This window comes from Bombina bombina, chromosome 2, assembly GCF_027579735.1.
Source record: "Bombina bombina isolate aBomBom1 chromosome 2, aBomBom1.pri, whole genome shotgun sequence".
Taxonomy (NCBI): domain Eukaryota; kingdom Metazoa; phylum Chordata; class Amphibia; order Anura; family Bombinatoridae; genus Bombina; species Bombina bombina.
The window spans coordinates 247,199,163-247,223,980 of NC_069500.1; the positions used below are offsets into that span (position 1 = coordinate 247,199,163).

General features: G+C 37.0%; 1 protein-coding gene and 1 non-coding gene across 2 annotated transcripts in view; both read left to right on the forward strand.

Moving 5' to 3' along the window:
• The window catches only part of LOC128647748 (uncharacterized), a 58,179-nt gene that overhangs the window by 29,333 nt on the left and 4,028 nt on the right, over nt 1-24,818 (forward strand). The gene's annotated exons all lie outside the window — the stretch shown is intronic.
• On the forward strand, nt 24,177-24,282 carry LOC128650654 (U6 spliceosomal RNA). Its single transcript, XR_008400925.1, has one exon. It is a non-coding gene; the product is annotated as a U6 spliceosomal RNA (small nuclear RNA).

The following is a 24,818-nucleotide window of genomic DNA, read 5'->3' on the forward strand; positions in this document are numbered from 1 at the left end:
ACAAATCTATTGTCATTTGTATGCTCCATCAAAATGATGTAAATCATAACTTTGTGTGTGTATATCTTTAATGCAACATTGATGTGCGTATTTGAGCAACAGTAACATATGTTATAATATCTGATCTTAAGGTGTACACAACATGTTATGTTTTACAGAGATTGATGTCACATGTGGGATGGAGGAGGAAGAGGCTGCCTTGGAGTCTGATGGTATGTGAAATATATCTATCATGTTTCCAACATGTTTATTTTTTTGAAATCATTTTATTGAAGACATTCAAAGTCTACAGCTTTTTCCCTTTAAAAAGGAATATTATTTGTCTGTTCAAATACACTACTGCCCCCTTTCTATATCAGGCAGCATGAAAATCTGCTTGTATATATTTTTTTAAGAATATATAATTCATGCCATCATTATGTCACATGCATATTCCATGCCAAAACACAATCATAAGTTTCACATTGTACAGACAGTCATTGAGATTCATCTGAGTGCCTATATAGATACCATATCCTCATTTCAGAATAGTTTACAGATTCAAACACACTTCGAGGTATATTGAAAACATAATCAATTTTAAATGCGTTGATTTGATGTCAGGATGTATGAGATGTTAATATATTTCTTTTACATTTTCAGATGGATCCACCACTTCTGGTCATCTGGATTCCGCCCCTGCCCAGTCACAGACCCCTCCCCGTGCACACACCCCTGACCATGGCCACACCTCTGCACACACCCAGAGCCCTTCCCATCACCAAACCCATGACCATGCCCCGACCACTGCCATCCCTTCCCATATTTCATATCCTGTCCCTCCCAAAAAACGCCCATACACCCCCCTTCGCCGCTCTCCCCGTATTCTGGCCCGTACAGCTGCCCAGACCCAAACTCCCCACTCCCCAGCTGTACGGCCTACCCTGGAGCAGCAGCTCACCACTCCCCAAGCCATTCCCATCCCTCCCCGAGACAATCCCATCCCTCCCCCCTGTTTAAACCTTCATTGTCCTGGGTGTCAGATTGTCCTTCCCAGGCACAGCTGTAAGTATCATTCTAAATACACTTTATAAGATACTTAAAGGTACAGTGAAGTTAAATTGGTTAAATTGTGATTCAAATCCAGCATGCAATGTTAAGCCAATGTATAATAGAATACTCTTATGAATTATTCGTCATTCTCTTGATATATTTATTGAAAACAACTTATTCCTATAATTAGTTTAAACAATAAAATAAATGTGGCCATCATTTCTTTATTGTTGGATGAATGTATCCATCAACCAGCATGCACAAACAAGGTTCATCAACAAATATTGGCTTCCATAAAAACCAACATTCTTGCATTCAAAATATAGCTTGACAATTAAAACATATAATGAATATGTGTAATTTCTAAAGATTTGTCATGTCATGCTCTATCTGAATCAGTCCATTAAATATTTAGGTTCAGTGTCCCTTTAATTGGATATCACTACATATACCAAACACCACTACTTGGATCCAAAATTTTATGTCCAAATGTGGATACATTATCTCTTGTCTAACCCAGTGGGAATGTAATTTCTTCTGGTTGCTATGTTTACACAGCTTGTCCTCAATGCCAAAATGTTTAAGGATAGGTGTGCCTACCACAGTCTAAATTGAATTTTTAAATTGCTGATGTAAGTACAATGTAAATCCTTTAACAAGATTTGATACACTCAAGCTGTATAAGTGGATCATCTAAAACCAATTAAAGGGTTCAACATGTTTGAGTAACATGAGCCTTTAATGATTTCTGTCTGTCTGAATAACCTAATTCATGTGTAAAGAATATATGAAAAATAATTGATGTAAATAATTATTTGTCTTTATGATGACAATGTATGTATTAAAATCTTTTATTCTGTTGTGTAATTATCCTTAATATTAATTTTTATTTTATTTTAGGCTGTGACTCAGCATGGCTCATGCTAGAAGGGATAGCAAGAGTAGAGCAGGCCGTGTTGAGGAACGCAGCTGTCCTGAGAGGGATGAACGACACCATGCAGGCCCAGCTCCGGATTCAGGACTTGACTCTGCGTGAAATTATGCAATTACGTTCAAGGCCTGAATCTGGAGCTGGACATGCACAGGACAATGAAGAGGATGACCAGTAAGTGGAGGATCTGGATATGCTCCATGGTGGCAGATAATAATCCTCCGTCCACATGTTGAATTTGTATTTATATTGTTGCCATTTGGCCTTTTTATCATTTTTTTGTTGTGCCTGTTGCACTCTTTTACCTTGTCATGTGTCTCCAATGAGGCTATGCTGGCCCTTGGCAACTCTCTTCATGGACTGTGATGCACTGTGTTACCTTGCCATGTGTCTCCAATGGGGCTATGCTGGCCCTTGGCAACTCTCTTCATGGACTGTGATGCACTGTGTTACCTTGTCATGTGTCTCCAATGAGGCTATGCTGGCCCTTGGCAACTCTCTTCATGGACTGTGATGCACTGTGTTACCTTGTCATGTGTCTCCAATGAGGCTATGCTGGCCCTTGGCAACTCTCTTCATGGACTGTGATGCACTGTGTTACCTTGCCATGTGTCTCCAATGGGGCTATGCTGGCCCTTGGCAACTCTCTTCATGGACTGTGATGCACTGTGTTACCTTGTCATGTGTCTCCAATGGGGCTATGCTGGCCCTTGGCAACTCTCTTCATGGACTGTGATGCACTGTGTTACCTTGTCATATGGCTCATATATTCCTTATTTTTACAAGATTATTTATAAACGTTGTGTATGTTTTCTTACATACTAATAAAATAAATTTTATTTCACAAATCTTTGTCCTCATTCTTCCTGTTATTTTTTGCAAGCTCTAGTTTATGTTGTTTATCCTTAAAGGGACCTAACAAATCTATTTGTTATAATGAAATCATATATGTAAGACAATAGTAAATGACTTTAAGATTAACATCTCCAATGTAATCTTATTATTTGTGTTTATATTATTTTCTCTTAGCTCTATCATTGCCTGATTATGATTAGCAGAGTAATTTCTTTATATATGTATATATATTTTTGTATTTGTGTATATATGTATATTTAAATGTTCATATCCATGTGTGTATTTATAAACTCTGCATGAATTGATGCACCTTTACCAAATGATCTGAGTATTGATACAATGATATAATCCCTGTAAAGTGTTCATTTTATTTAAATAGTATTGACTATGTGTATGCTCTTTTTAAAAACAAAATAATGTCCCTTTAAGTGATGTTGATCACTATTGTAAATGAATGTATTTCCATTTGTAAAGCGTTTTTGTCCTTTTTACAAGAACAAGGACATATAGTTTTATTAATAAACAATCTTATTGTAATGTTGACAGCACCTGTATTTCATTTTCAAATCTATATTATTGTCAAAGTGTAACCAAATCAATCTCTGTGTGTAATACAAATAATGTAGATGATGAATATTAGTTAACTAATATGTTAACAAAATACATCTCCTCCCATATATGGCTATAGGTAGGCTGACCATAATTAAACTTGAATAAATGACACGTTTAATCAATACATGTCTAACTATTGTTATTCAACAACAATCCAAACATATCTTAAAACATCAATGGCATATGTATTTCTCATGTGTATCTTTTAAATGTTAAAGATATACACCATAGCTATAGTTCAAGGGACAGTCAAGTCCGAAAAGATGATTCATGATTTGGTGACATTCCTAGATAGCAATCTACACACATACTAGTTCCTAAAATATAAATACGTTTCTTAATGATATGCCAAGATGTCACTGAGTCCTTGTATTGTCTGCGGTTTTTCAGCGATCTCGGATGCGCCATGTTGCTTAAGACGTCACCTGCCAGGCTGTCCAATGATTCCTTGTATTGACTGACGTTCTTACGTGATCAGGAATATGCCTTTTATTGGATTGCGTTTTGACGCGATCAAGGATGCACCTTTTTTTTTTGGGCGTTCTTACGTGATCAATAATGTGCCTTTCATTGGATGGCGTTCTTACGTGATCAAGGAAGCGCCATGTTAAGACGGCACATGTAAAGTTAAAAAAACGTGTGATTGGATTGCGTAGTCCCGCAATATTTGTGCACGTTAAAAACGTTTGTGACTGCATGCAATTTTAAAAAGCTTGCGAATATGTATTATTTGCATCATGTTACATTGTTGACCCGTAGCTGATAAAGACCAACACATTCTCTTTTGCTGGATGTCTGGTTGAATCAACGAACGAAAGCAAAATGTTTTCATGCATAGGATATTTCTAGGCAAGTGCAAATCTCTACAGTCCATGTTTAATATGTTTGTCAACAATGTTCCTTTTTCTTAAAAATTAATGTTGTGTTTAATGTTGAACATATCTAATTAATAAATATGCGCTATTGTGTTTGAATAAAGTAATCAATATGCATTTATCATATGCTAAATATATGATGCCGACTTCTTCTAAATGTAATTTCGTTGTATATTTTATGAAAGGTTCATTAGACACTCACATTATAAATAAAAATATTTGATTTTGTCTCTAGTTAGATAGTCCATTGTTTAACCAATAGGTTTATTTTGTCTTGTGTTGTAAGAAAATGTAAGTAATTTTCTTACTCCTCGCAAAGCCAATGAGTTTCATGTGAGTACCATCTCCAGCTTTGTCCAGTTTGTGTAAAGGTTCTTTTCATATGTTAATGATGGGGTATTGTGTTTTACGGTTGTAATGGTGGTTCATCTATATTTAAAATATAGCTAACCCTATTTTATTTGCAAGTGTTTGAAGCTTTTTAATATTGCTATCAGTATATGTTAATCTTGTTGTTTGTAGTAGTGTCTATTACATACAGTTATGTAAAAAATATAGGATACTGTCCCTTGAATGCAAATGTTGTTTTTTTGTATCATGTATGAGATCCACATAGTTTAATCTTCAAATATATTTTTGTTAGCATATTTCACCCCCCCACTCCTAAAAGGACTTTAAACCATATTCATTGTTAAAATAAAAATAGTTACAATAAAATATTAACACAATAATGTCTCTTAAAGAAAATAGACTTTATTTAACACGTCAATATAAATTTTATTTTCAAATTTTTTTTTTGACAAAGTATATGTAGATATAGCAACAAGCTTAAAATGTGTTAGCATATGTAATGTTGTTAAAGGGACAGTTTCGAAAAAAATGTTTTAAACATTATTCGAAAAGTCAATTCTGTAATAACAAGGATATCAAATGTTTCTCAACAATTTAACATTTGCTATCTAAATTTGCTATCTAAACCTATGAGGTTGGTGTGCTCATTTCTTAAATCTTGAAGAGTGCTTGTAATCATTATACAATTTGAGCACTAGAGGGCATTTGGATAGCATTTGTATATGTAAAATCTTGTGCTCATACAGCATATTATTGACCATGTATTGATCATTGATATCTAAAATGTTGTTATGTCAGAACAACAAATAAGTGGTCATTTTTCATAGTCATAGATACAAGGGTAAGCACATAAGTCACACATGTATTTCTCCATGTTTTGTTGTTTCAAACTTTATAATGCGTAATACAGTGTTTTCTTTGTAATCAATAATTTTCTGACTGTCCCTTTAAGCTGTGTTATTGGCATTCAAACAGTAATATGCCATCATGGATAATTGTTATGGTAATTTAGTTAGCGATTCGGGAAACAGTTTGGACATCACATCACAGAAACCAATCAATATCATGAACAAGGATAGGTATGTGATGATGTGGTTTTCACACACTTATAACCCACACTCTGCAAAGAATCTTCCTCCATGGACCCGGTCCCATAGAAGTCGATTATATACAGAGTGTGGTCCACAAGTGTATGAAAACCACATCATCACATACCTATCCATTACCCAAAAAAAAAAATTTAAGATGGAAAAAAATACTTACTTCCTCTTCCTTCCCCTCTTCCCACGGGGCTGAGGCTCTGGGAGAGGCAACTGCCGACTCCGAAGAGTCCTCCTTGGAGCTGTTGTGGGAGGAGTGGAAGGAAGAGTACTGGGACGACCAAGGTGAGGAGTAGATGGCTGAGGAGGAGGAGGAGAAGATGGATGAGGAGGAGAAGATGGCTGAGGAGGAGGAGGAGTAGATGGCTGAGGAGGAGGAGGAGTAGATGGCTGAGGAGGAGGATGAGATGGGCCGGCAGGAGGAGATGGCCCAGCAGCAAGAGGCCCAGCAACAAGAGGCCCAGCAACAGGAGGTAGACCAGCATGCGCCTCCCGGAAAAATGTGAACATTTCCTGATGAAGATTGAACATTCTTGTTTGTCCTTCTTGTATTGTATTCAGTATACTGATTATTTCGTTTTGGCCTTGAATTATTTGATTCTGCCCATCAAGTATTCTGCGTCGTCCTTCTATGTTTTCTATCCGGGAGGTACGCATCTGGTCTATGTACTCCAGTAGAACCCGCACCTCCGCTATTTCTTCTTGTTGTGCCTGTTGAACCCGTGCACGGCGGGGTGCCCGTGCACGGCGGAGTGCGGGTCTTTGAGGGACCTCGGGTTCCGCGGGTTCAGCGGGATCCTCCTGTGCTTCCGGGGCCTCTTGATCATCTCCCGTGCGCTGTTCGTCACGGGGGGCCTCTTCCCTCCGAAGTGGGAATTCCTCACCACCACTCTCATCCCGGGGAGATGCAGGAGGCTGTGCTGCCTCGTCCCCAGACTCTGTATATTAAAAAAAAAAGAAAAAAAGAAATGTATATATTAGCATATTTGCAAATAAAGGTTTAAATGACTTAGCTTACGATACAATTACAAATGCAGAATCATTAATCCACTTTGAAATCTAACAAACAATCAATTCTATTTCCGCTTTTTCTAAACAGTGTTTGTGATATCTGGTCAATGTGAATGTTTTTGCGTTTGTTTTCAGTCTGTTTAAATGCACACCTAACCTATAGCCTAGATACTGATGTAACCGCTAAGTAATAGAATGCGTGTAAACAGCGTAATAGCATTAATCGGATCCTTAACACATGAAACCCAATGTTTTATCTTTCATGATTTATAAGCATACATTTAGTATCAACTTTCGAATGTACTTTTGTTATCTAATTAGCTTCATTCTCTGGATATTCTTTGCTGAAAATCATATCTAAATATGCTTATAAGATGCTGATTGTTAGCTGAATATAGCTGCCTCCTGTGATTGTTTCACCGTGTGCATGGCTATTTCTTCATTAAAATATATCTCAAGAATGAATCAAATTATGTAATATAAGTACATTTGAATGTTTTGTCAAATTGTATTCGCTACCTCAATCATGAAAGTAAATGTTTGCGTATAGTGTCCATTGAAATACATTCGTATGTGAAATTATTGTTCAATGAGCTTACCGTCAGATGAGAGTGGCAGGTTCCCGGTATCGATTCCTCCGATACCGACTACTTCCACCTCGGAGATGCTGGGCCGCAACATTTCCTCCCATCTGCAGTACTCCATTTCAAGGGCAGGGCCGCCACCGGTCCCTGCGGCATGTCGGGCCTCCAGGCTTAACTTTTTTTTAAGTTCAAGTTTACAGTCCCGGTACCGATGTTTGATGGAATCCATATCCCGGTTCCGGCCACCCACTGCATTGACTGCATTCCGAATCTCGTTCCAGAGCCTCCTCCTGTCAGTCGGGGTAGTCTTCTGGTGCTGCAGCATCCTATACCTGGCCATATAGGCCTCTACGAGGGCCTCCTTCTCCTCCATCGTAAACCTCGCCTCCCTAGTCGCCTTGGCCTTCCCCTGTGACGATGCCCTCTGTTTCCCGGACTGTGAAGCCCTACTCTGACCGCCACTGGGCCCAGCCACTTGGTCATCTTGAACCAAGTGGCTGGGTCCACCCACCGCTTCCACCCCCGCTTCCTGCCCCCCTTCCTGCCCCCCTTCCTGCCCTGTTCCTCTCCCCCTCCCTCTACTCCCCCCTCTACCTGTCCCCTGCCTGGCCTCCATCTCCTCCCTAAACTAAACCCCAAATAATAAAAAAAAAGTGAGTGTGATGAAATGAAAGGGGGTCAAAATAAAGAACTAAAAAGACAAAAAAGGTGCTTAAAGTGTGAGGGATGTAAAAAAAAAAAAGAGGGTAAGGAGTATTTAAATAAACGAAAAGAATAAGACTAAAAGGAGGATATGTAAACTAAATGTAACTAGGGGATGGGTATGGGATGGGTATGGGGTATGGGATAAGAGTAAATGGGATAAAAGGGAATGGGACTACAAGGAATGGGGTATGGAGTGTAGTATGAGGGGGTAGGGGGTATGGAGTGTATGTAGTGTTATTGATAAGTGTATGTATGTATTGAATGTGTTTGCGTGTAAATGTGTTAAGTGTACAGATAAATCACTCGCTCGCTAACTAACACTACTTCTAATTCTCAATAACAAACACTCCCACTAACGCTCACTAACTACCACTAACTGACGCTCACACTAACAACTATCACTAATAACTCCCACTAACTCACTCACGCTCCCACTAACAGACTCTCTCCCACTCCCGCTAACTCCCACTAACTCACTCACTCTCTCACGCTAACACTACCAACTGACTATCTCACGCTAACACTACCAACTGACTATCTCACGCTAACACTACCAACTGACTCTCTCACGCTAACACTACCAACTGACTCTCTCACACTAACACTAACTCACTCTCAAAAATTCGCAAAATCTCTATTCTTAAATCTCCAAAGACCCACCAGCAACACAGTCAAAGAAGCCCTGCTTGTGTGGTGCTTATATACCCTGTGTAAATGTTTAATGATGTCCCAATTTCCATTGTAATTAGTGTTCAGGTGTGCTTTATTAGCAATTAATATTATTGCAATGTGTATTAGGTGTGTTAATTTGCGCATGCTCATTTTGAGTTGGTATTTGTGGAATGTGTAGAATGCGATGATGTCATAGTGGTCGTTTTCTCTAACATTGTCCAATAGTATTCTTTTTAAATGTGAATTTGCGATGGTGTGTTATTAGTGAAGTGTTGTATATGTATGTTTGTCCTAATATATAGTGATATTGAATGCGATTTTGTTTTTAGTGTATGTATATATTTTTTAATCCTTGTTGTTATTGTGCGATTTTCCGCATCTTAAAGTATATGCGTATTCCCCGTATAAATAGTATTAAAACTTCCCCCGCTTGTGAATGTGTAATGCTTGTGTGCTTTGTTGATTGATTGATGTTGTGACATTTGCGGCGTGTTATTGTTGTGCATGATGTGGTATGCGTCATATGACCGAGCTGTGCGTATTCTCGCGAGATCGAGTGTTAGGTAAAAAAAGCTATTTTTTGCCTTTCCCATTGATCTCTATGGGAGACTGTCTAACGCGGGCAGGATTACGCGTGTGACATACACGCGTTAGGAGCATCGTTAGATGGTCTTATATTAACTCTAAATACCGGAGTCAAACAATGCCGTGCGTTAGACATAAAACACGCGTGGCGTTAACAGCCCATCTACCGCCGAACTCTAAATCTAGCCGTAGGAAAAGAAAGTCCACCATCATGACATTAGATACATCTAGTGCACCTTGTAGCTTTGATATTAGTAAGGAGGACGCATCTGAGCAGGGAAATTAAGTTCCTCATCCTCTTCTAATTTTACTTTGTATATATAAATGTCCCATGCATGTTGAGCCAGTTTCAACCCAGAGGTTTATATCCCAGTGACTTATAAATTCCTTGCCGCACAGGACTCAGTCACCAGATAGCCTTATGGTTTTCTCTTTCCTCTTTCCCCTTATAACATCTAACAATGGTCAATTACTCAATTAACATTCTAACTGCACATTACTAATGTAATTTTGAAGTGTATATGAACATTGAAGTTCTCACTATACTAATTGCCTATTAAGTGTTTTATTTACCATGCTGACTAGTGGGAACTAAAACATAAGAGTCGTGACTAGACCATATCAATATCAAGCTTTAATCTTGGGCAATAGCTATTTTAAACTCACTTTCTAGTTTATTCACCCTTACCATAAAGTCACACTTTTATTTATACTGTTCCCTATTTTCAATTACCTGTGCTACAACTATTTGCGTATAATTAGCATCAGTAATTCTCCTAATATACTCCTATCAACCTCATTAATATTGTTATCTCCATGTTACTTACAACTTACCACCATCATTGTAGCAGATGGCGATTTTGTTTATCTATGTATTCATATTCTATACGTTTCATTAGCATTTAGAAGGTCCAAATTCCCTTCCCTCAGCCGACGAGGGCAGGAAGGATTTTAATTACTAGTTTGAATCAGGAAATCTAGGAGGATAGAAAAACAAGGGGCGCCAACATAGTGTGAATCAGTTTGGAAAACTGGAAAACAGTAGTTATAGTAAAATCTACTCACAAGTGGAGTGGCACCTAGAACCAACTGGGTGCATACAGGCAGGCTGACATTCAGGACCAGCAGTCAGTACGCTGGGGGTCTCACCCGGGAGACCTGTGGGTGGGTCAGATGAGGTAGATGGAGTCGGCTGTGTGTCGTCTGGTGAGCCGGATCGCCACTGTGGAAGTCCAAAGGGCTGTGTTGTTTATCCCAAAAGGGTAGCTGCTCACACGATCAGCCTTGTTTCCAAACGAGTTTCCAATGTCAGTGTATGGAACAAAGGGATAAAACCCAAACTGGGTATAACCACTGCAAACTGTGGTAATATTAAAAAGGCACAGAAAACCGGGTCTGTCTAAAAACAAGTATTTAATTGCTACGCGTTTCTCCATCCAAACACACATCATACAAATGGAAATTATATAAATGGAAATTATAGATATGATCAACATGACAATTACAGACCAAATCACGCAGCAAATCAGAGCAATTATGGACCAAGAATCCACCAATCAAACACAAACAATCAAACACAAACAAACATACATCATATCATCACCATGGGACCTATCAAAGTCAATTCCATGGGAATAAGAATAACACCTACAAACCACGTTATAACTCTCCATACCAAGGCCCTATGCCCTATTCACATCCAAACACACACAAAAATACCTTCAATCAGGGCTCAAAAGATGAGTATTTACAACAGAATCATAGAACACTTTTAGAAAGACCACATGACCAGACACCAAAATCAAACATTTCTTTCGAACATCAGAATAGATTTGGCATTTTAGCATCGATTTCTGATGGAGAAAATATGCCAAGCACTTCACATGAATGCTCTTCATCTTTTTTAGAGAACGGCCACAACCAAAACCGATTATTTTTTCCGCACACCAATTTAGAAAATCAAAGAAAAAGACCATTCCCTTTAGACCAAGAGGTGCAAGAGGAAGGGGTCTTTCAGCCCAAAAAGAGAAACTTTCCAAATTAGAACATGGTATATTTAATTTGTCATCACATACTTTAACCACCAATGAAAAAAGAGTCCTTCACAAGGGTCTCTCCTATTGTCCACCCAATCCCCACAACTTATATCATCTGTTTGTTGATGTCAACAAATTTACAAGAAAATTATCTTTGCAAAAATTTTTTGCACAGAAAAAACTCAAACAACAAAAACATACACACACGGATAATACACAGCCTATTTTAGTGAACAGTATGAACCCCAACAGAAATATGCAAGTGATATATTCAGAAACAGAGGGCCTAACTACTCATCTGTTTGAAGATTACATCCACACAGACATAAAGGTTAAATCCCAATTTATACCATCACTATCAACTAATCATTATATTGAACTATTTCAAAGATCAGTCATTGAAGATCTAGAGAAATTATCCAAAAATCAAAAGAAACAATATTATTTTCACAAAAGTGAACAAATAGCTTTACATACTTTGGCCAATAACAGAAATTTGATAATCAGGGATGCCGACAAGGGCGGTGGTATTGTCTTACAAGACATTGGTGACTATTTAAAAGAAGCAAATAACATTTTAACAGATACAAACTATTACAGAGAAATCATGTTCAATCCCACTAATACCTTTATAAAGGGATATAATGATCTGATACAGAAAGGAATTGCAACAGGCATTTTGAACAAAGAAGAAAAAGAATTTCTAAAAGTAACCAATCCTAGTGTAGCACACTATTATCACCTGCCCAAAATACATAAAAACCAAGCTAATCCACCTGGGCGCCCTATTATAGCAGGTATAGGCAATCTCACCTATAACCTATCTTTTTATATAGACCAATTTCTACAAAAATACGTGGTCAATTTACCTTCTTATATCAAAGACAGTACTCACCTTTTATACCAACTCAGAAATGTTTGCAATAACAATAACCTAATATGGATCACTTGTGATGTTGGTTCCCTCTATTCCAATATTTGTCACAACATGGGAATCAATGCGATTTCAGTTTTCCTAGAGAAAGATCTATACATGCCAGATCTTCAAAAGGAATTCATTTTGGAAGGGATAGAGTATATACTCAAACATAATTATTTTATCTTTCAGGACAAATTTTTTCTGCAAGTCAAGGGTACGGCCATGGGTACCAGGTTCGCCCCAAGTTTTGCCAATCTCTTTATGGGAATTTTTGAAGATCAATACATTTACTCTGCAAACTTTTGGGCGAACCTGGTATTCTATGGCCGTTACATTGACGATCTCATTTTTATTTTAAAAGGGGATATTGCTCTAGCCAATTCAATAGTAGAACATTTAAATAACAACCATATGGGTCTTACTTTCACAGCTAATATCCAAAATTCCTCAATAGAATACTTGGATTTATAGTTGAGCTGGGGTAGTACAGGGAATGTTGTCTCCAAAACCTTTTTCAAAAAGGTGGATAGCAACAGTTACCTTGATTATTCCAGTAACCACCACATTGGGTGGAAAAGAAATATCCCTTTTAGTCAATTCCAAAGAATTCGTCGGAATTGTTCAGAGTTAGATACCTTTGACTCACAAAGCATGATTTTGTATCAACGTTTTTTGGACAAAGGTTACCCAGCTGATTTACTTGATCGATGTTTAAAAAAAGCACGAGACTTGGATAGAGATCTCTTTTTTGAAAAGTTTGAAAATAACACAACCAATCCAAACAAAACAATTAATAGGGATGCCAATAGTGAACCTCTCTTTATAACACAATACAACAGCAATCATAAAAAAATTTGCAATATACTCAACAAACATTGGAACATTATTCAAAAGGATCCTTTTTTAAAAAATATAGTTAAGGAGAGACCTAAAATTGTTTACAGACGGGCACCAACCCTTAGGAACAAACTAGCACCTAGCAAAAGGGTAAAACACAGCCAATCATCTATAAGTAATTTGAAAAAAACACACAGTTTTTTTAGATTATATGGTTCATATAAATGTGGCAAAAGAGGATGTAATATGTGTAAATTTATATGTTCTCAAAAAACATTTAAATCTAACACTACTGGTTTGTCTTATCAGATATCACATCGCCTCAATTGCGAATCTAAGTATATTATATATCTTTTAAATTGTGTTTGTGGGGTCCAATACATTGGGCGTACCATTAGGAACATACGCACTCGTTGGGGTGAACACTATCGGAATTGTAAAAACTGTAAAAAAAGTAAGATTAATCACAGTGTTCCAAATCACTGTGAAACAATACATGATGGTAGAGCAGATATTTTTAAAATAATTCCGATAGACCATGTACCTCCATCCACTGATTATGATCGTCTAATTAAACTTAGACAATTAGAAACTTACTGGATACATAAACTCAAAACTTTGTATCCACTGGGTTTGAATGCCAATGTTGATTTGGCTGCTTTCATATAAGTCCGTCCTTTGCAGAGATCACATTACATACTACATTCAGTTTACAACAACAGATTTCCAACGATATTTTTCATACATTCATTATTACGACATTTTCTCAGATATATACATCATATTTAGATCTCATATACATATCCAGTTTACATCAATAGATTCTCTACAACATTTTCTAATACATTTATTAATCAAGACATCACCATCAGAGATACACACAAACACTAAGAATCAATGAGTTGAATCACTCCTATTAGTGTACAGCATTTTTAATGTTATATCGATTAGTTTAGAGTCAACCACACTAAGATTCCTATATACTTTGCTATTTCCAGATTGCTCATTGGACTAAACATAGGGTCCTTACATATATAGACACGGGTTCGTATCCCACCCAAAATATTTGAAACAATTTATTATCAATATGAGTTTAGAAAAAGAATATCATGAGCAGTATCACTAGAACCTTCACAGCTAGCATTTAGTAAAAATATATGCTTCAAACGAAGGTTCTTTTTATATATATACACTTTTTAGCAGTATATCATTAGATTTTTTAATATATACAATTTTCTAATATTTCTCAATAGGTTTTTTCCATGAACCATTTTTTACCATTTTTACATCACTTTTTTACCAGTATTACAACAGCTAGCATATAGCGTATTTATATCTCTCCAAACAAGGATTGCTTGTACATAGACATTTAATTTACATTTGGGACCGCTAGTTTGAGATAGCGTTCCTTAAATCATTATCTAGATACATAAAAGACCATTTTTCTTGTTCTATCTAGAATCTATCGACCATAACCATCTTATTTTTGTTTCTAGAATATAAGATATGAGGGCTCTTTACAAGAACAATGTTTTCTGCAAACTCATATTTCCAATACATCCTTATTATCTACTATTGTTTGGTATATTACGAGTGATATCAATCTCATTTGTTGTCATATCTGAATAGCTCTTTTAGATCAGTAAAAGCCTAGCATACACAAGGTCTAGGGTTCGAGCCCAACCCAGAGGAAAACATATATATATTTTTTCTAGTTTATATATATTCTTTATTGAATATATACAGATTTGTTTTGCACACTAAACAATAGTCACCATTGGGATCTTATTTTCATATAACCCAATAGTCTTTTGAGGTGACAACATGTTTATCTATAGGATAGGATACATACACAGGTTTAGCTTTTTTTTTTTTTTTTTTTTTTTTTTCAGAAACACTATCACAGGTGTTACTCATCAATGCAAAAACATGTTTTTATGTTTGTTCTTTTTGTTTTTTGTTTTTTCATGATATGAATATATTATCTGATTGCTGCTCAAACACAATTTTGATACATTGTATTTTTGTTTTTTAACATTTTATTGTCAATTCTTTGGAGATGACCTCCACATTTTGATTCCGGGTCACTGTCAGGTATAAATGGTAGCCTGTTGAACACCTTTGTATATGCCTGAGGAAACGGTCCTTTACGGACTGAGAAACGCGTAGCAATTAAATACTTGTTTTTAGACAGACCCGGTTTTCTGTGCCTTTTTAATATTACCACAGTTTGCAGTGGTTATACCCAGTTTGGGTTTTATCCCTTTGTTCCATACACTGACATTGGAAACTCGTTTGGAAACAAGGCTGATCGTGTGAGCAGCTACCCTTTTGGGATAAACAACACAGCCCTTTGGACTTCCACAGTGGCGATCCGGCTCACCAGACGACACACAGCCGACTCCATCTACCTCATCTGACCCACCCACAGGTCTCCCGGGTGAGACCCCCAGCGTACTGACTGCTGGTCCTGAATGTCAGCCTGCCTGTATGCACCCAGTTGGTTCTAGGTGCCACTCCACTTGTGAGTAGATTTTACTATAACTACTGTTTTCCAGTTTTCCAAACTGATTCACACTATGTTGGCGCCCCTTGTTTTTCTATCCTCCTAGATTTCCTGATTCATCACACCTTGGATTCAAGCGGAGCAAGCCCTTTGTTTTGATCCTTTGAACTTTTGTTCTTTATATATCCTTTACATTGAATTTGGACTTTTTATCTCTGAACACTTATCACATATTGGACTTTTCAGTTTTTTGAGTTTAATCAAATTCAACTGTTCACATATTTTGTTGCAAGTCTTTAGGTTTTTGCAATATTCCAACTGATTTTTTGTTTAGGTATCACAATTGTTTCATGATTTTTTGCTTATGTATCACAATTGTTTCAAGTCTTACGGTTTGTAACAAGTCACACATTCTCCTTTGATTAACAAGATTTCACCCAATCATATACACATATACACCTCTACTCTTACATACTTATCTGTCACGGTTCAACTCACACAATACCAGAGGAATTTCATTCACATCAACACAATTTCTATCAACACTACAGCGCGTCCCCTTAGTTTTTTCTTATAGAAAATACTTCTATACTAGTTTGAATATTCAACATTATACTTTATACTGCATCCTATCTCAGCTAATATGTGAATATTCCATATACTTCAGGGGTATCCATTACTAAATGCCAACTACTTGTCTTATTCTAATGTGCTAACTACCAAGTGATGTTTGCCCGCTGATTATTAAATTGTACCTATATTTTCAAATCTATTAAGTGTAATTTGACCCATTAGGGTATCTAATATGACTATCATACTTCACCAGTATTATCTATATCAAAGGGTCCATAAGCGGACAGCTAACTATCCATTCATATAAACCATCAAAAGTATAAAATGGAGGTTTCAGAAGTTTATCTTAAAGCAATCATCTATGCATGTTTCCTTTATCCCTGTATTGTGTTCCATAAACAATGTGTTCTTTATGTCCTGATCTTTATTGTATGCCTTTTATTTTGTGCAAAACCTCAATAAAAGATTATTAAAAAAAAAAAAAATGTTGACTAGACAGTAAAAGTTAGGAGTGGCTAGAGGTTAATTAGAAATGCATAAGTCACATAAATTCTAATATAGGGGATTGTCAGTACATTGTGAGTAGGAACCATTTCACAATATTGTGTATTTTGTTAGGTTGCAACACAGAATTGTTCAACTTTAGATTATGATAAGGTATACTTAAGCTTGTTACATCATTTCAGAATTATAGATTGTATCTGGGTACCAGGTTTTACCACACAACAATGCATATTTTGAGATTCCTGGCCAATTTATGTTTATGAGTCTAACCTGCTGGAATTTGAGCTGGTTTATAAATATTTAGAATGGGTATTAGTTATCTATATATATCTTCCACTAGGCTACTTATAAGATAACGTTATCATAGCCCCAGGAGGTCATTATTTTATATGAGGACTAGAGTTCCTCTCATTTACTACTGCTCTAATAAGATGTTAGACTTAGAGAATTGAGGAACTAATTACACATCCTTGGCTCTTACCACATTAATTTAAATTTTACTGACAAGAATAAACATTATTATTATAAACATAAGAGAGAAAAAAGAAACAACGATGGTACTACATATGTTGTTGCCTAGAATAGTGTGAATTTGAGTCCAATGTTACTATTTATAGTGGTAGGAGTATATCAAGGTAATATATAAGGCTGGTGCTGTATACAAAGAGAGACTGTTAACACTAGGAACTAGTGGGCTACTGGGAAGTGTGTACATATATAGCACTCAACAACATAAATAGAGTACAATATCATAAGTGGAGAAATTAACGTAGAGAGCACCCGGGGGGGGGGGTTAAAATGTAACTTTTATTAATTAACCTAATAAAAAGAAATAATAACAAAAACACAAGGGCAAGTCCACCTATACTTCTGAATCATGTTATTATTGTAAACAAGGTATAAATATAGGTCACAGGTTAACCATGAGCATAGGAAATAACCCTGACACATACACTACTACATTAGATGGACTGTCAGTAGGTACCGAATCACTGGGTTAAGAAGGTAAAAAAAACACTCCTGCTACTGAGTGTAACACTATCTAATTATATTCCGTAGTAAGGAATAAATACCATAGACTGTCAAATGTGATATCGTGCCTGTCTAGGCTGTATTATTTTAATTACTATAATATATATATTTATGTGAGGGAACTCACCAATGGTATAGTTAGTGTGCCCAATGCAGTTTGGTTCAGAAACCCCAGTATCAGAATTGTCTGGGTATGTTGAACGATTCAGAGTAATAGATTGCCCCACAGTGCATAAATTATTCTAGCCCAAGGGTGTGACACTGGAGTAAGAGCACTTAACAGTATAGCCAGGGAGAACAAGATAGGACCCCCGGTTTAGGAATAATATGATGGCGTAATGTAGTGAGACTGCTTATACAATGTGTCTAGGGGTGCCATAATTTTACTCCAAGGAGCTACGGATAAGATGGCCAGTTACAATAATGGGATTGATTGCATATTACAACTAGAACTGATTGCTGTGCCTAATCAGTAACTACCGGCATCCACAGGTGACACAATGGTGTCGTGTGAATCATGTGACAGAACAATTATTCACCCTTAATATAGAGATGTCAATGCCTTACTATAGCTTTACCAAGCTGGTATATGATAATAGAAGGCAATCCGTGTTGAAGTCCACCGTAAACTATATATACCTTGGATGCTGGTAAATAGCGGTAGGTAGTTAATACAGCTGGGAAACCAGCTGGTGAATATTGGTAACTAGTCAATTAAGTACTGGGGAATAAAATCCAGCAAGGCAGATAGTCTGAGCTAGTAGATACCCATTAACATACTTAAATATTTGACCGAAATCAAATAATATTTGGATATTTACATAAGAAAATTACTAGCTGGTACATATCTTATTTTAGCTCCAAAAATAGTCACCATATGTATCAGTTTAACAAATAATTACATCTATTAATAAGTGAGACTATTACTACGGTGACACCATTTGTCAGCCAAATGCAGGTTAGCATTAACAGTAAATAACTGTTAAGTAAATAATAAATGTGGAAAGTATAGGAGGAATGCCGATGCAAGTTAAAAAGTTATGATAGAGTCAGGAGAGAGACTACTATGTCCCTACCTACCCAGACTAGCTAACTTGTATATCTTTTAATAACCCTACCATTACCCTAGCCTACAAAGGGAAGCTAGTGAATTCTAGCAGGTCGCCTATTACCACCTAACGACCTAGATAATTTCTCATAAGAACCCTTCGCGGGGCACCCAGTGAAGGGAAAAATATGGAGGTAAAGGGACAGGGCCTGTCCCTTGTCTCCAATAAGACCATCTTGCTTGCCTTACCCATAATACATACGCTGATAATCTTTTTATTTGTACTCATAGATACTATCCTGCAACACTTATTTAATTATATTTGGTGACAAAATTAGTCCCTTGGGGTATGGGCCCCCTCACTTTTTTTCTTTTCTATAAATCTACATTCCCTCACTTCTACTCCCTAATCCCGTCTTTTCAGTTTTTGCTAGCTCCGCCCCATCACTACCCTGGCCCCCCCTCCTAATACCATTGAGCTTACTTTGTAAGCAAAGGAAAATACATCCTGTAGAAACATTTTTTTCTTTTTATATGTCAATAATCTGATTCATTCATCAATAATTTTTCATTTTGGTGAGCATAAAAAAAAAATATTTACAGTTATAGATAGATTTTGATACTATCAACAATAACCCAGTGAAATTCCTAGTTATATGAGTCCTTGGGATCATACCTGCTGAAAGCCCTGACTTCTTATTTCCCTCCCCTTCTCTCCTTTTCTCTTCCTCCTTCCATTCTCTCTCTCCCTTCTCCCCCTCCCCCCTTTCTTTTTTTTCTCTTCTTCCTCTTTCCCGCAATGGCGTATACCCCACCTCTCATTTTTACCACATCAAACATCAGAAGCCTTAACTCCCCGACTAAACGAAGCCTACTGTTGAATTATCTCAAAATGTTGAAAACGGATATTGCATTTTTTTAGGAAACACATTGGGTGTTGGGAGATCTTATGAGACTTAAATCTACACAATATCATAATGTATATCTATCTTTCTATATTGGAAAAAGTAGAGGAGTGGCTATCCTGGTCAGTAAGAATTTTTCGTTCCAACTTTTGCATTTGGAACAGGACGCGGAGGGAAGGTATCTCATATTAGTAGGTAAACTAAATAATTGCATATTCACTTTAGCTAATATTTATGCACATAACCAAGGTCAATTGAAATTTTTACGGAAAATACTAGGACTGATTGATAAACTCAAACAAGGAACATTAATTTTGTGAGGGGATTTTAATTTAATATGGGATTCAGACTTGGACAAGAGATTTCTAAACCAGAAACTACTGAAATGTTTGTTAATTCATCTGCCCCTCAGGGACCTTATATATCAATACCAACTCTTTCACGTATGGAGGTCTCTACACCCAACAGATATGGATTTTTCATATCTTTCCCCAACACATAAATCGTATTCACGTTTGGATTATTTCTTTACTGATTCTTGGACTCCAAATGGAATCCAAGGTGCAAAAATGTCCTCTTGTTCTTGGTCAGACCATGATGCGGTCTCTATTATTTTGCCTGGGAATACAACACTCTCATCTAGACCAATGTGGAAGTTCCCTCACGGTCTTTGGTCTGAACCACTTTATTTAGGTTCTTTACAAGAGATGACTATAGACTATTTTTCAAATAACCCAGCAGGGGGGACCTCATATCAGATTAGGTAGGCAGCTTTCAAGTCATACATCAGGGGATTCTGTATTAGTAAAATGGCAAAGATTAGAAAGGAAAGGGGAGCTCCTCTAGGTAAACTGGTGTGTGACCTTAGACAAATTGACAGACTAAATAAAACCAATACCACGCCAACTCTATTGGATGGAATATTACGCCTTAAAGAGCTTATTAAAGGTAGATAAACGAGAGTTCAGGAGGCCGCAATGAGATTTAGACAGTTAATAAGGCGGACACACTCCTAGCAAAAAAAACTAAGACAGAGAGCGGCTGTGGCGAGAATACCATCTATCACATATGATGGGCAAACTGCATATACACCTGCAGACATAGGGAAATCATGCTACTATACTAAGTTATATGACATTGACCCCAGAGCAGCATCTCCACAGGAGATTTCAAACTTTCTTGGAGAATTAAATTTACCCACAAAATCATAGGAAGAGGGAGCTTCTTTAATACAGCCGTTTTCTTCAGAAGAGAATGAAGAAGTTTTCAAACAGATACAAAACAACAAGGCCCCAGGGCCCGACGGTTTTACAGGCACGTTTTACAAGAAACTAAGACCATTTATTGCCCCAGTGTTGAGAAACTTTTTCAATGAAATTATGGAGACAGGGAATGTTTTAAGAGAATTCTTAGAGGCTTCTATTATTCCAATACCAAAACCTGGGAAGGGTCAGAGTGTACCAATTTCCAACCTATATCTCTTGACATTAAACTTTACTGAAAGCTTACATCAAATAGGATATCATTTTCATCTTCTAGCCACCATAATTCATTATGACCAAGTTGAATTCATGGTGGCCCCTGAAGGCCCAGACAATATGAGAAGGCTGATTTCAGTCTTCACAGAGGCCCAACGGAAAGAGATCCCAATGCTGGCTCTGTCATTGGACGCTAAGAAGGCCTTTGACAGAGTCAGATGGAGGTACATGTGGGAACTCCTTAATTTTTTTGGGTTCCCTGAACCCTTCATTCTAGCAGTTGGAACCCTATATTCTGCTCTATATGCATCGGTGAGAGGGCTGGGATTTTGTTCTCCAGAGTTTACAATCTGCAATGGGACGAGGCAAGGGTGTCCACTTTCGCCGCTTATGTTTGCACTAGTAATTAAACCGTTTGCTCAAGCAATCAGACAATCCAATGACATCAATGGACTTTCGCTCATAATACCTCATGAAAAAATAGTCTTGTTTACAGATGACATTACTCTCCTATTAACCAATCCGTTAACTTCCATGCCAGCAGTTTTTAATTTAATAGACTACTTTGGTAGGATAAGCTACTATAAAATTAACTACAAAAAGACTGAGGCATGCCCTATCCATATAGACCAACCTACCTTAACGGAACTACAATCGCTCTACCCATTCATTTGGTCATTACACCATCTTAAACATCTGGGAATGCAGAGGTCGACCATATCATTCACAGTAACTATGATACTTTGATAGCAGATTTTAAACTTTTGTTGGAAAAATTGAATTTTATAGAACTCTCCTGGCTAGGCAGAGTGGCCTCACTTAAATTGTCACTATTACCAAAAGCATTCTATCTATTCAGATGTATTCCGCTCAATATCCCATATTCTATTTTATATCAAATTCACAAACTATTTTCAAATTTTATTTGAAAAAATAAAGCGCATAGGATAGCTCTGCAGAGACCATATTCTAAATGGGGAATCACAGTTCCAAACATTTTTACTTATTACGAAGCTGCGAGATTATCTCATATCACAGAGCGGGGTCTTAAAGGAAATAAACCAGGCTGGTACCACTTAGAAACTGCCAGTGTACCTGTGGACCTGGGGTTAGCTGATGCAATCTAGGTCCCCAATAAGAGAAAACATGCACTCAATATCCCCAATATAATTGTGAAAAATAACCTTTCATTATGACACACTCTGAGAAGTTGTTTGTTAATTGCCCCCCACCCATCTCCAGCCCACCATTTACAAGGTTTATTTTGGTAGCTTACTAATATTCATGTAGAAGATTGTACATTATGAGGATTTGAGGTGATAGCAAATTTATATGATCGAAACTCAATAATTAATGCTAATTCGATATCTCTTTGGTTTGACCCAGCCCCCTCTTGGCTACCATTTGAGTGTTTTCGAATTTTCAGCTTCCTCAAAACCTGGGGGTTCTTCACAAATTCCGTTAGAAAGGGCACACCATGGGAAAGCCGATGGTTAAGTGGATCTAAACTCTCAAAACCCCTTACGGTCCACTATAACCTTTTTTTTTATCAGATCTTATTCCAGGGTTACACTGGCAAAGTAAAGCGTGGAGTAAGGAAATTGGCACCACCTCTTCTGACCAAAACTGGGATAGAGCTATTACCTTAACTAAAAAAACAGTACATTGTGTCACTATGTTGGAGGTTTATCTCAAGCTGCACATTAGATTAGCTAAAATGTATCCAATAAGCTCGCCTCTCTGCTGGCGGGAATGTGGAGCTGTGGGCTCAGACCTGCACATCTGGTGGGGATGCCAAAAGCTTACACCATAATGGGAAGATATTAAGGGATTATGTGACTCCCTAGAACTATCATCTACTGTGTCACCCTCTAACACCTTATTACAAATTATAGAGAACACTGTACCTGATACGTCAAAGAGGCTGATGATATATATTTTTCGGCTACCAAATTATGTATAGCTCGAGCATGGAAAAACCTGAACCTCTGCGTCTTGTTGAAATCAGTGCGATGGTTGATTACATGGCCATGATGCACCATAGAAAATGACACAAAAATTTAATTTCTTTTTGCATTTCATATGGTGGCATTTTCTCACGTTAAGACAAGTATACATATACCCTGTTAGCTTGTGCACATGCTCAGTAGGATCTTGATACCAAGAAAGTGTGTATATAAAAAACTTGGCTAAATTTGATAATGGAAGTAAATTGGAAAGTGTCTTAAAACTGCATGCTCTATCTGAATCATAAAATAAAATTATTTTGACTTGAGTGCCCCTTCAAGTTTCTGTTGTAAGTAAAATACATTAAATTCAGCATGGATGCTTTTCAGAGATGATACCAACATCATTCAGATTCATTAGAAGTGTGGACATTTTAATTAATTATCCTTCCCAAGTTATGTATGCAATATTTCAGTAAAGTAAGGTTTTCTTAAATTCAGATTAGGCAAACGTGTAAATATGCGTTTTTGTAAGATTTCTCAGACCATCCCAAAAGTAATAAACTCACGGTAAAATAACAACATTATAACTGAATTCATACCATGCTTTATACCATATAAGGCCATTCATTTGTTCCTTAATCTTCAAGAGTCCTCATGTAGGGTTTCCTGACATTTGTCCATTGTCTAAGTTAAATTTGACTGGAAAGGAGCTAGCAATACCACAGGCCATTTGTTACTGTACTGTCACTGGTGGGTGACTCCTTTTGAGAAATTATTAGCAAAGTCAGCTGTATCTTAGACATGCAATATGGGAAATGAGATTACTAAATCCATGCTACATAATCAGGTTAGTCTCCTTAGCAACCTATTTATAGGGCTGCCATGTTTTTGAGTGTTTCTAAAAAAAAAATCAATGAATGTTTCAAATTGATTTTTCAATTTGTTTTAAATCTATAACCTCCTGATAATATTTTAATTTCTGCTAAAACTCTGGAGATAATGTATCTGTGTGTTGTGATAAGCAAGTCATCTTCTATGGGTGCTTACAGGTGTAGGATCAATACAATTTTTTTATTGTCAATTTAAGCTTTCACATATACTAAAATTGGAATGATACAGAGAAGATTAGCATGGCCCCTGTGCAAGGATGAGACGCAAATTCATGAAGTGTTCCATATTTTTGAGGTACACAGATTACCTGTTACGTCTAGACCCAGCGTGGAGCGTCCTGAGGTCACGGGTCAGCAGTCACTCATGGGATCGAGAGACGACAGTTAGCGGCACTCCGTGACAGGGATTCCTCTCTCAGTGGACACTCTTGGTGCACACGCTAGTGCTACGATATTACAGGCCTGTTTTTGATCACATTATAGTGTGTGTTTTATTTTGCGCATTGGCTTGTTGTCAATAAACTACACTTGATTCATTTTTGCGCTCTGTTTTTATCTTTTTTGTTTCTATAAGTTTTCACATAAACTAAAGAACTTTGGGATATTAATGCTCTGTCAGATTCATAAAGCCAAAAAAACCCTGCCTGTCTTTGCTGATAAAAAGTCTACATGACATAATCAGTGACATAACTCATATAACATAATAACTGCAGTTGTCGATTCAATTAGTGAGAATTAAGGATGTTTCTAAAAAATAAGTAGTGAATCTCACAGCACCTCAGTAGATAAGTTGTATATTGTGCCTTGGCGTGAAAGAACAAAGTTACA